The sequence below is a fragment of the Meriones unguiculatus genome, chromosome 5 (assembly GCF_030254825.1).
Source record: "Meriones unguiculatus strain TT.TT164.6M chromosome 5, Bangor_MerUng_6.1, whole genome shotgun sequence".
NCBI classification, from domain to species: Eukaryota; Metazoa; Chordata; class Mammalia; order Rodentia; family Muridae; genus Meriones; species Meriones unguiculatus.
This window is the reverse complement of record NC_083353.1, coordinates 77349993-77362922: the sequence shown is the minus strand read 5'-3', so window position 1 is coordinate 77362922 and position 12930 is coordinate 77349993.

The window sequence follows — 12930 nt, the reverse complement described above, 5'->3', positions numbered from 1 at the left end:
TGTTTCTGGGGTCATTTCGTTGGAAGAGAATTTTTTGTGTTCTTGGGTAATTTCGTTTTTTTGTGCTTTGGGCTGATTTCTTTGGAAGCGAATTTTTTGTGTTCTAGTGTGAATTCGTTGAAAGGGAATTTTTTGTGTTCTAGGGTGATTTTGTTGGAAGCAAATATTTGTGCTCTGTGGTGATTTCGATGGAAGCAAATTTTTTCTGTTCTGTGGTAATTTTGTTGGACCTGAATTTTTGGTTTTCTTCGGTTTTTTTGATGGAAGCAAATTTTTGAAGCAGGGGGTCATTTCATTGGAAGCGTGTTTTCTGTGCTCTGGAGTCATTTCGTTGGAAGCAAATTTTTGGTTTTCTGGGGTGATTTCATTGGAAGCAAATTTTTTGTGTTCTGGGGTCATTTCGATGGAAGCAAATTTTTGAAGTAGGGGGACTTTTCGTTGGAAGCTTGTTTTCTGTGCTCTGGAGTCAGATCGTTGGAAGGGAATTTTTTGTGCTTTGGGGTGATTTCGTTGGAAGCGAATTTTTTGTGTTCTAGTGTGATTTCGTTGAAAGGAAATTTTTTTGTGTTCAAGGGTGATTTCGTTGGACATGAATTTTTTGTGTTCTCGGGTAATTTCATTGAAAGGGCATTTTTTGTGTTCTAGGGTGATTTCGTTGGAAGCGAACTTTTTTTTGCTCTGGGATGATTTCTTTGGAAGCGAATATCTGTGTTCTCAGGAGATTTCGTTGCAAGCGAATTTATTTTGTTCTGGGGTAATTTCGTTGGAAGCTAATTTTTTGTATTCTCAAGTGGTTTCGTTGGAAGCAAATTTTTGAAATATGGGGTCATTTCGCTGGAAGCATGTTTTCTGTGCTTTGGAGTCATTTCTTTGGAAGCGAATTTTTTGTGCTCTGGGGTGATTTCTTTGGAAGCTAATATTTGTGTTCTCAGGACATTTCGTTGCAAGTGAATTTTTTGGGTTCTGGGGTAATTTCTTTGGAAGCGAATTTTTTGTGTTCTCCGGTTTTTTCGATGGAAGCAAATTTTTTAAGTAGAGGGTCATTTCATAGGAAGCGTGTTTTCTGTGCTCTTGAGTCATTTCGTTGGAAGGGAATTTTTTTTGTTCTGGGGTGATTTCGTTGGAAGCGAATATTTGTTTTCTCAGAAAATTTCGTTGCATGCGAATTTTTTGTGTTCTGTGGTAATTTTGTTGGAAGCGAATTTTTTATGTTCTCTGGTTTTTCGATGGCAACAAATTTTTTAAGTAGGGGGTCATTTCGTTGGAATCGTGTTTTATGTGCTCTGGAGGCATTTCGTTGGAAGGGAATTTTTTGTGTTCTGGGGTGATTTCATTGAAAGCTAACTTTTTTGTGTTCTAGCGTGATTTCGTTGGAAGCGAATTTTTTGTGTTGTGGGGTTATTTCGATGGAAACAAATATTTTCTGTTCTGTGGTAATTTCGTTGGACGTGAATTTTTTGTGATCTCAGGTTATTTCGTTGAAAGGGAAGTTTTTGTGTTCTAGGGTGATTTCGATGGAAATGAATTTTTTGTGTTCTCGGGTGCTTTCATCGAAAGGGAATTTTTTGTGTTCTAGGGTGATTTCGTTGGAAGCGAACTTTTTTTTGCTCTCGGATGATTTCTTTGGAAGCGAATATCTGTGTTCTCAGGAGATTTCGTTGCAAGCGAATTTATTTTGTTCTGGGGTAATTTCGTTGCAAGCTAATTTTTTGTATTCTCAAGTGATTTCAATGGAAGCAAATTTTTGAAATATGGGGTCATTTCGCTGGAAGCATGTTTTCTGTGCTTTGGAGTCATTTCTTTGGAAGCGAATTTTTTGTGCTATAGGGTGATTTCTTTGGAAGCTAATATTTGTGTTCTCAGGACATTTCGTTGCAAGCGAATTTTTTGGGTTCTGGGGTAATTTCTTTGGAAGCGAATTTTTTGTGTTCTCTGGTTTTTTCGATGGAAGCAAATTTTTTAAGTAGAGGGTCATTTCGTTGGAAGCGTGTTTTCTGTGCTCTGGAGTCATTTCTTTGGTAGCGAATTTTTTGTGCTCTGGGGTGATTTCTTTGGAAGCGAATATTTGTGTTCTCAGGAGATTTCATTGCAAGCGAATTTTTTGTGTTCTGGGGTAATTTCGTTGGAAGCGTATTTTTGTGTTCTCCGGTTTTTTTGATGGAAGCGAATTTTTTAAGTAGTGGGTCATTCCATAGGAAGCGTGTTTTCTGTGCTCTGGAGTCATTTCGTTGGAAGGGAATTTTTTGTGTTCTGGGGTGATTTCGTTGGAAGCGAATATTTGTTTTCTCAGAAAATTTCGTTGCAAGCGAATTTTTTGTGTTCTGTGGTAATTTTGTTGGAAGCGAATTTTTTATGTTCTCCGGTTTTTCGATGGCAACAAATTTTTTAAGTAGGGGGTCATTTCGTTGGAATCGTGTTTTATGTGCTCTGGAGTCATTTCGTTGGAAGGGAATTTTTTGTGCTCTGGGGTGATTTCATTGAAAGCTAACTTTTTTGTGTTCTAGCGTGATTTCTTTGGTAGCGAATTTTTTGTGTTGTGGGGTTATTTCGATGGAAGCAAATATTTTCTCTTCTGTGGTAATTTCGTTGGACGTGAATTTTTTGTGTTATCAGGTGATTTCGTTGAAAGGGATTTTTTGTGTTCTAGGGTGATTTCGTTGTAAGCGAATTTTTTGTGCTCTGGGATTATTTCTTTGGAAGCGAATATTTGTGTTCTCAGGAGACTTCGTTGCAAGCGAATTTTTTGTGTTCTGGGGTAATTTCGTTGGAAGCGAAATTTTTGTGTTCTCGGATGATTTCGATGGAAGCAAATTTTTGAAATATGGGGTCATATCGTTGGAAGCATGTTTTCAGTGCTCTGGAGTCATTTCTTTGGAAGTGAATTTTTCGTACTCTAGGGTGATTTCGTTCGAAGCGAATTTTTTGTGCTCTGGAATGATATCTTTGGAAGCGAATATGTGTGCTCTCAGGAGATTTTGTTGGAAAAGAATTTTTTGTCTTCTGGGGTAATATCGTTGGAAGAGAATTTTTTGTGTTCTCGGTTGATTTCGATGGAAGCAAATTTTTGAAATAGGGGGTCATTTCGTTGGAAGCATGTTTTCTGTGCTCTGGAATCATTTCGTTCGAAGCGAATTTTTTGTGCTCTGGCGTGTTTTCGTTGGAAGCGAATTTTTTGTGCTCTAGGAGGATATCTTTGGAAGAGAATATTTGTGTTCTCAGGAGATTTCATTGGAAAAGAATTTTTTGTCTTCTGGGGTAATATCTTTGAAAGAGAATTTTTTGTGTTCTCCGGTCTTTTCGGTGGAAGCAAATATTTGAAGTAGGGGGTCATTTCATTGGAAGCGTGTTCTCTGTGCTAGGGAGTCATTTCGTAGGAAGCGAGCTTTTTGTCTTCTGGGGTGATTTAGTTGCAAGCAAATTTTTTGTGTTCAGGGTTAATTTCGTTGGAAGCGAATTTTTTGTGTTCTCAGGTGATTTCGATGGAAGCAAATTTTTGAAGTATGGGGTCATATCGTTGGAAGCGTGTTTTCTGTGCTCTGGAATCATTTCTTTGGAAGCGAATTTTTCTTGCCCTGGGGTGATTTTGTTGGAAGCGAATTTTTTGTGTTTTCGGGTGATTTCGTTGAAAGCGAATTTTTTATGTTCTAGGGTGATTTCGTTGGAAGTGAATATTTTTCTGCTCTGGGGTGATTTGGTTGGAAGCGAATTTTTTGGCTTCTGTGGTGATTTCGATGGAAGCGAATTTTTTATGTTCTATGGTGTTTTCGTTGGAAGTGATTTTTTGTGCTCTGGGGTGATTTCGTTGGAAGCGAATATTTGTGTTCTCAGGAGATTTCGTTGCAAGCGAATTTTTTGTTTTCTGGGCTAATTTTGTTGGTGCGAATTTTTGGTGTTCTCAGGTGATTTCGATGGAAACAAATTTTTGAAGTAGGGGTCATTTCTTTGGAAGCCTGTTTTCTGTGCCCTGGAGTCATTTCGTTGGAAGCGAATTTTTTGTGCTCTGGGTTGATTTCTTCGGAAGCGAATTTTTTGTGTTCTCGGGTGATTTAGATGGAAGCAAATTTTTGAAGTATGGGGTCATTTCGTTGGAAGCAAATTTTTTGTGTTCTGGGGTGATTTCGTTGGAAGCGAATTTTTTGTGCTATGGGGTGATTTTGTTGCAAACGAATTTTTTTGTCTTCTGTGGTGATTTCGATGGAAGCGATTTTTTATGTTGTAGGGTGATTTCGTTGGAAGGGAATTTTTTGTGTTCTGGGGTCATTTCATTGGAAGTGTGTTTTCTGTGCTCTGGAGTCATTTCATTGGAAGGGAATTTTTTGTGCTCTGGGGTGATTTCGTTGGAAGCGAATTTTTTGTGTTCTCGGGTGATTTCGTTGAAAGTGAATTTTTTATGTTCTAGGCTGATTTCGTTCGAAGCTTATTTTTTGTGCTCTGGGGTGATTTGGTTGGAAGCGAATTTTTTGTCTTCTTTGGTGATTTCGATGGAAGCGAATTTTTTATGTTCTAGGGTGATTTCGTTGGAAGCGAATTTTTTCTACTCTGGAATGATATCTTTTGAAGCAAATATTTGTGTTCTCACGATATTTTGTTTTCCGTGCTCTCGAGTCATTTCGTTGGAATGCGAATTTTTTGTGCTCTGGGGTGATTTCGTTGGAATCGAATATTTGTGTTCTCAGGAGATTACGTTGCATGCGAATTTTTTGTGTTCTGAGGTGATTTCGTTGGAAACGAATTTTTTTGTTCTCGGGTGATTTCGTTGGAAGGGTATTTTTGTGGTATAGGGTGATTTCGTTGGAAGCGAATTTTTTGTGCTCTGGGATGATATCTTTGGAAGCGAATGTTTGTGTTCTCAGGAGATTTCGTTGGAAAAGAATTTTTGTCTTCTGGGGTAATATCATTGGAAGAGAATTTTTTGTGTTCTCCAGTTTTTTCGATGGAAGCAAATTTTTGAAGTACGGGGTCATTACGTTAGAAGTGTGTTTTCTGTGCTCTGGAGTCATTTCGTTGGAAGCGAATTTTTTGTGCTCTGGGGTGATTTCGTTGGAAGCGAATATTGGTGTTCTCAGGAGATTTCGTTGCAAGTGAATTTTTTGTGTTCTGGGGTAATATCGTTGGAAGAGAACTTTTGTGTTCTCCGTTTTTATCAATGGGAGTAAATTTTTGAAGTAGGTGGTCATTTCGTTGGAAGCATGTTTTCTGTGCTCTGGAGTCTTTTCGTTGGAAGCGAATTTTTTGTGCTCTGGGTTGGTTTCGTTGGAAGCGAATTTTTTGTGTCTGGGGTGATTTCGTTGGAAGCAAATTTTTTGTGCTCCAGGATGTTTTCTTTGGAAGCGAATATTTGTGTTCTCAGGAAATTTCTTTGGAAGCGAATTTTTTGTGTTCTGGGGTAATTTCGTTGGAAGAGAAATTTTTGTGTGCTCAGGATTTTTCGATGGAAGCAAATTTTTACAGTAGGGGGTCATTTCGTTGGAAGCGTGTTTTCTGTGTTTTGGAGTCATTTCGTTGGAAGTAATTTTTTTGTGTTCTGGGGTGATTTCGTTGGAAGCGAATTTTTTGTGTTCTGGGGTAATGTCGTTGGAAGCGAATTTTTTGTGTTCTCCGGTGATTTCTTTGAAAGGGAATTTTTTGTGTTCTAGGGTGATTTCTTTGGAATCAAATATTTTGTGTTCTGCTTTGATTTCAATGGAAGCAAATATTTTCAGTTTTGTGGTAAATTCGTTGGACGTAAACTTTTTGTGTTCTCTGGTGATTTCGTTGAAAGGGAATTTTTTGTGTTCAAGGGTGATTTCTCTAAAAGGGAATTTTTGTGTTCTAGGTTGATTTCGTTGGAAGGGAATTTTTTGTGCTCTGGGATGATATCTTTGGAAGCGAATATTTGTGTTCTCAGGAGATTTCATTGTAAAAGAATTTTTTCTCTTCTGGGGTAATATCTTTGGAAGAGAATTTTTTGTGTTCCCCGGTTTCTTCAATGGAAGCAAATATTTGAAGTAAGGCGTCATTTCGTTCGAAACGAGTTTTCTGTGCTCTGGAGTCATTTCATTGGAAGCGAATTTTTTGTGCTCTGGGGTGATTTCGTTGGAAGCGAATGTTTTGTTTTCTTGGGTGATTTCTCTAAAAGGGAATTTTTGTGTTCTAGGGTGATTTCGTTGGAAGCGAATTTTTTGTGCTCTGGGATGATATCTTTGGAAGCGAATATTTGTGTTCTCAGGAGATTTCGTTGGAAAAGAATTTTTTCTCTTCTGGGGTAATAGCGTTGGAAGAGAATTTTTTGTGTTCTCCGGTTTCTTCAATGGAAGCAAATTTTTGAAGTAAGGGGTCATTTCGTTCGAAACGAGTTTTCTGTGCTCTTGAGTCATTTCTTTGGAAGCGAATTTTTTGTGTTCTCAGATGATTTCAACGGAAACAAATTTTTGAAGTATGGTATCATTTCGTTTGAAGCGTGTTTTCTGTGCTCTGGAGTCATTTCGTTGGAAGCGAATATTTTGTGTTCTGGGGAGATTTCGTTGAAAGCAAATATTTGTGTTCTCAGAAGATTTCGTAGCAAGCGAATTTTTGCTGTTCCTCGGTTTTTTCGATGGAAGTAAATTTTTGAAGTAGGAGGTCATTTCGTTGGAAGCGAATTTTTTGTGTTCTGGAGTGATTTCGTTTGAAGCGAATATTTTGTGTTCTGGGGAGATTTCGTTGTAAGTGAATATTTGTGTTCTCAGAAGATTTCGTTGCAAGCGAATTTTTTCTGTTCTCCGGTTTTTTCGATGGAAGTAAATTTTTGAAGTAGGAGGTCATTTGGTTGGAAGTATGTTTTCGGAGCTCTGGAGTAATTTCGTTGGAAGCAAATTTTTTGTGCTCTGGGTTGATTTCGTTGGAAGCGAATTTTTTGTGTTCTGGGGTGATTTCGTTGGAAGTAAATATTTTGTGTTCTGGGGAGATTTTGTTGTAAGTGAATATTTGTGTTCTCAGAAGATTTCGTTGCAAGCGAATTTTTTCTGTTCTCCGGTTTTTTCGATGGAAGTAAATTTTTGAAGTAGGAGGTCATTTGGTTGGAAGTATGTTTTCGAAGCTCAGGAGTAATTTCGTTGGAAGCGAATTTTTTCTGCTCTGGGTTGATTTCGTTGAAAGGGAAATTTTGGTGTTCTGGGGTGATTTCGTTGGAAGTGAATTTTTTGTGCTCTGGGATGTTTTTTTGGAAGCGAATATTTGTGTTCTCAGGAGATTTCGTTGGAAGCGAATTTTTTGTGTTCTGGGGTAATTTCATTGAAAGAGAATTTTTTATGTTCTAGGGTGATTGCGTTCGAAGCAAATTTTTTGTGCTCTGGAGTGATTTGGTTGGAAGCGAATTTTTTGTCTTCTATGGTGATTTCGATGGAAGCGAATTTTTTATGTTCTAGGGTGATTTCGTTGAAAGCAAATTTATTGTGTTCTGGAGTCATTTCATTGGAAGCGTGTTTTCTGTGCTCTGGAGTCATTTTTTTGGAAGCAAATTTTTTGTCCTCTGGGTTGATTATGTTGGAAGCGAATTTTTTGTATTTTCGGTGATTTCGTTGAAAGGGAATTTTTTGTTCGAGGGTGATTTCGTTGGAAGCGAATTTTTTTCGCTCTGGGATGTTTTCTTTGGAAGCAAATGATTTCGTTAGAAGCAAATTTTTTGTGTTCTGGAGTAATTTCGATGGAATAGAAATTTTTGTGCTCTCAGGATTTTTTGATGGAAGCAAATTTTTGAAGTAGGGAGTCATTTTGTTGGAAGCGTGTTTTCTGTGCTCTGGAGTCATTTTGTTGTAAGTGAATTTTTTGTGCTCTGGGGTGATTTTGTTGGTAGCTCATTTTCTGTGTTCTGGGATAATTTCGTTGGAAATGAATTTTTTGTGTTCTCGGGTGATTTCGATGGAAGCCAATTTTTGAAGTATGGGATCATTTCCTTGGAAGCGTGTTTTCTGTGCTCTGGAGTCATTTCGTTGGAAGAGAATGTTTTGTGGTTTGGGGTGATTTTGTTGGAAGCGAAATTTTTGTGTTCTAGGTTAATTTCGTTGGAAGCAAATTTCTTGTGTTCTGGGGTAATTTCGTTGGACGTGAATTTTTTGTGTTCTCGGGTGATTTCTTTGAAAGGAAATTTTTTATATTCTAGGGTTATTTTGTTGGAAGCGAATTTTTTTGTGCTCTGGGATGATTTCTTTAGAAGTGAGTATTTGTGTTCTCAGAAGATTTCGTTGGAAGCGAATTTTTTTGTGTTCTGGGGTCATTTCTTTGGAAATGAATTTTTTGTGTTCGCCGGTTTGTTTGATGGAAGCAAATTTTTGAAGGAAGGGGTCATTTCGTTGGAAGCGTGTTTTCTGTGCTCTGGAGTCATTTCGTTGGAAGCGAATTTTTTGTCCTCTGGGGTGATTTCGTTGGAAGCGAATTTTTTTGTTCTCAGGTGATTTCCTTGAAAGGGAATTTTTTGTGTTCTGGGGTCATTTCGTTGGAAGCAAATTTTTTGTGTTCCGGGGAGATTTCGTTGGAAGTGAATATTTGTGTTCTCAGAAGATTTCGTTGCAAGCGAATTTTTTCTGTTCTCCGGTTTTATCGATGGAAGTAAATTTTTGAAGTAGGAGGTCATTTCGTTGGAAGCATGTTTTCGGAGCTCTGGAGACATTTCGTTGGACGTGAATTTTTTGTGCTCTGGGTTGATTTCGTTGGAAGCGAATTTTTTGTTCTCTGGGGTGATTTCGTTAGAAGCGTATTTTTTGTGTTCTGGGGTGATTTCGTTGAAAGGGAATTTTTGGTGTTCTGGGGTGATTTCGTTGGAAGCGAATTTTTTGTGCTCTGGGATGTTTTCTTTGGATGCGAATATTTGTGTTCTCAGGAGATTTCGTTGCAAGCGAATTTTTTGTGTTCTAGGGTAATTTCATTGAAATGGAATTTTTTATGTTCTAGGGTGATTTCGTTGGAAGCAAATGTTTTGTGCTCTGGAGTGATTTGGTTGGAAGCGAATTTTTTGTCTTCTATGGTGATTTCGATGGAAGCGAATTTTTTATGTTCTATGGTGATTTCGTTGAAAGCAAATTTTTTGTGTTCTGGAGTCATTTCATTGGAAGCGTGTTTTCTGTGCTCTGGAGTCATTTTGTTGGAAGCGAATTTTTTATGCTCTGGGTTGATTGTGTTGGAAGCGAATTTTTTTGTATTCTCGGGTGATTTCGTTGAAAGGGAATTTTTTGTGTTCTAGGGTGATTTTGTTGGAAGCGAATTTTTTGTGCTCTGGGATGATTTCTTTAGAAGTGAATATTTGTGTTCTCAGAAGATTTCATTGGAAGCGAATTTTTTTGTGTTCTGGTTTCAATTTGATGGAAGCGAATTTTTTGTATTCTGGGGAGATTTCGTTGGAAGCGAATATTTGTGTTCTCAGAAGATTTCATTGCAAGAGAATTTTTTCTGTTTTCCGGTTTTTTCGGTGGAAGTAAATTTTTGAAGTAGGAGGTCATTTCGTTGGAAGCATGTTTTCGGAGCTCTGGAGTCATTTCTTTGGAAGCAAATTTTTTGTGCTCTGGGTTGATTATGTTGGAAGCGAATTTTTTGTATGCTCGGGTGATTTCGTTGAAAGGGAATTTTTTGTGTTCTAGGGTGATTTTGTTGGAAGCGAATTTTTTGTGCTCTGGGATGATTTCTTTAGAAGTGAATATTTGTGTTCTCAGAAGATTTCATTGGAAGCGAATTTTTCGTGCTCTGGGTTGATTATTTTGGAAGCGAATTTTTTGTGTTCTCGGGTGATTTCCTTGAAAGGGAATTTTTTGTATTCTGGGGTCATTTCGTTGGAAGCGAATTTTTTGTGCTCTGGGGTGATTTCGTTGGTAGCGCATTTTCTGTGTTCTGGGATAATTTCATTGGAAGCGAATTTTTTGTGTTCTCGGGTGATTTCAATGGAAGCCAATTTTTGAAGTATGGGATCATTTCCTGGAAGAATGTTTTCTGTGCTCTGGAGTCATTTCTTTGGAAGAGAATTTTTTGTGGTCTGGAGTGATTTTGTTGGAAGCAAAATTTTTGTGTTCTAGGGTAATTTCGTTGGAAGCGAATTTCTTGTGTTCTGGGGTAATTTCGTTGGACGTGAATTTTTTGTGTTCTCGGGTGATTTCTTTGAAAGGAATTTTTTTTATGATTTAGGGTTATTTTGTTGGAAGCGAATTTTTCTGTGCTCTGGGATGATTTCTTTAGAAGTGAGTATTTGTGTTCTCAGAAGATTTCGTTGGAAACGAATTTTTTTGTGTTCTTGGGTCATTTCTTTGGAAATGAATTTTTTGTGTTCTCCGGTTTGTTTGATGGAAGCAAATTTTTGAAGGAGTGGGTCATTTCGTTGGAAGTGTGTTTTCTGTGCTCTGGAGTCATTTCGTTGGAAGTGAATTTTTGTGTCCTCGGGTGATTTCCTTGAAAGGGAATTTTTTGTGTTCTGGGGTGATTTCGTTGGAAGCGAATATTTTGTGTTCTGGGGAGATTTCAATGGAAGCGAATATTGGTCTTCTCGGAAGATTTCGTTGCAAGCGAAATTTTTCTGTTCTCCGGTTTTTTCGATGGAAGTAAATTTTTGAAGTAGGAGGCCATTTTGTTGGATGCATGTTTTCGGAGCTCTGGAGTCATTTCGTTGGAAGCGAATTTTTTGTGCTCTGGGTTGATTTCGTTGGAAGCAAATTTTTTGTGTTCTGGGGTGATTTCGTTGAAAGGGAATTTTTGGTGTTCTGGGGTGATTTCGTTGGAAGCGAATTTTTTGTGCTCTGGGATGTTTTCTTTGGAAGCGAATATTTGTGTACTCAGGAGATTTTGTTGCAAGCGAAATTTTTGTCTTCTGGGGTAATTTCATTGAAAGGGAATTTTTTATGTTCTAGGGTGATTTCGTTGAAAGCGAATTTTTTGTGTTCTGGAGTCACTTCATTGGAAGCGTGTTTTCTGTGCTCTGGAGTCATTTTGTTGGAAGCGAATTTTTTGTGCTCTGGGATGTTTTCTTTGGAAGCAAATATTTTTGGTCTCAGGAGATTTCATTGGAAGCGAATTTGTTGTGTTCTGGGGTAATTTCGATGGAATAGAAATTTTTGTGCTCTCATGACTTTTGGATGGATGCAAATTTTTGAAGTAGGGAGTCATTTCGTTGGAAGCAAATTTTTTGTGCTCTAATATGATTTCGTTGGTAGCGCATTTTCTGTGTTCTGGGATAATTTCGTTGGAAGTGAATTTTTTGTGGTCTGGGGTGATTTTGATGGAAGCCAATATTTGAAGTATGGGATCATTTCCTTGGAAGCGTGTTTTCTGTGCTCTGGAGTCATTTCGTTGGAAGAGAATGTTTTGTGGTCTGGGGTGATTTTGTTGGAAGCGAAATTTTTGTGTTCTAGGGTAATTTCGTTGGACGTGAATTTTTTGTGTTCTCGGGTGATTTCTTTGAAAGGAAATTTTTTATGTTCTAGGGTGATTTTATTGGAAACGAATTTTTTTGTGCTCTGGGATGATTTCTTTAGAAGTGAATATTTGTGTTCTCAAAAGATTTCGTTGGAAGCGGATTTTTTTTTGTGTTCTGGGGTCATTTCTTTGGAAATGAATTTTTTGTGTTCTCCGGTTTGTTTGATGGAAACAAATTTTTGAAAAAGGGGGTCATTTCGTTGGAAGCGTGTTTTCTGTGCTCTGGAGTCATTTCGTTGGAAGCGAATTTTTTGTCCTCTGGGGTGATTTCGTTGGGAGCGAATTTTTTGTGTTCTCGGGTGATTTACTTGAAAGGGAATTTTTTGTGTTCTGGGGTCATTTCGTTGGAAGTGAATTTTTTGTGTTCTGGAGTGATTTCGTTGGAAGCGAATATTTTGTTTTCTGGGGAGATTTCATTGGAAGCGAATATTTGTGTTCTCAGTAGATTTCGTTGCAAGCGAATTTTTTCTGTTCTCCGGTTTTTTCGATGGAAGTAAATTTTTGAAGTAGGAGGTCATTTCGTTGGAAGCATGTTTTCGGAGCTCTGGAGTCATTTCGTTGGAAGCGAATTTTTTGTGCTCTGGGTTGATTTCGTTGGAAGCGAATTTTTTGTGTTCTGGGGTGATTTCGTTGAAAGGGTATTTTTGGTGTTCTGGGGTGATTTCGTTGGAAGCGAATTTTTTGTGATCTGCGATGTTTTCTTTGGAAGCGAATATTTGTGTTCTCAGGAGATTTCGTTGGAAGCGAATTTTTTGTGTTCTGGGCTAATTTCATTGAAAGGGAATTTTTTATGTTCTAGGGTGATTTCGTTGAAAGCAAATTTTTTGTGTTCTGGTGTCATTTCATTGGAAGCGTGTTTTCTATGCTCTGGAGTCATTTTTTTGGAAGCAAATTTTTTGTGCTCTGGGTTGATTATGTTTGAAGCGAACTTTTTGTATTCTCGGGTGATTTCGTTGAAAGGGAATTTTTTGTGTTCGAGGGTGATTTCGTTGGAAGCGAATTTTTTGTGCTCTGGGATGTTTTCTTTGGAAGTGAATATTTGTGTTCTCAGGAGATTTCGTTGGAAGCGAATTTTTTGTGTTCTGGTGTAATTTCGTTGGAATAGAAATATTTGTGCTCTCAGGATTTTTGATGGAAGCAAATTTTTGAAGAAGGGAGTCATTTCGTTGGAAGCATGTTTTCTGTGCTCTGGAGTCATTTCGTTGGAAGCGAATTTTTTGTGCTCTGGGGTGATTTCGTTGGTAGCGCATGTTCTGTGTTCTGGGATAATTTCGTTGGAAGTGAATTTTTTTTGTTCTCAGGTGATTTCGATGGAATCCAATTTTTGAAGTATGGGATCATTTCCTTGGATGCGTGTTTTCTGTGCTCTGGAGTCATTTCGTTGGAAGCAAATTTTTTGTGTTCTGTGGTGATTTCGTTGGAAGCGAATATTTTGTGTTCTGGGGAGATTTCGTTGGAAGCGAATATTTGTGTTCTCAGAAGATTTCGTTGCAAGCAAATTTTTTCTGTTCTCTGGTTTTT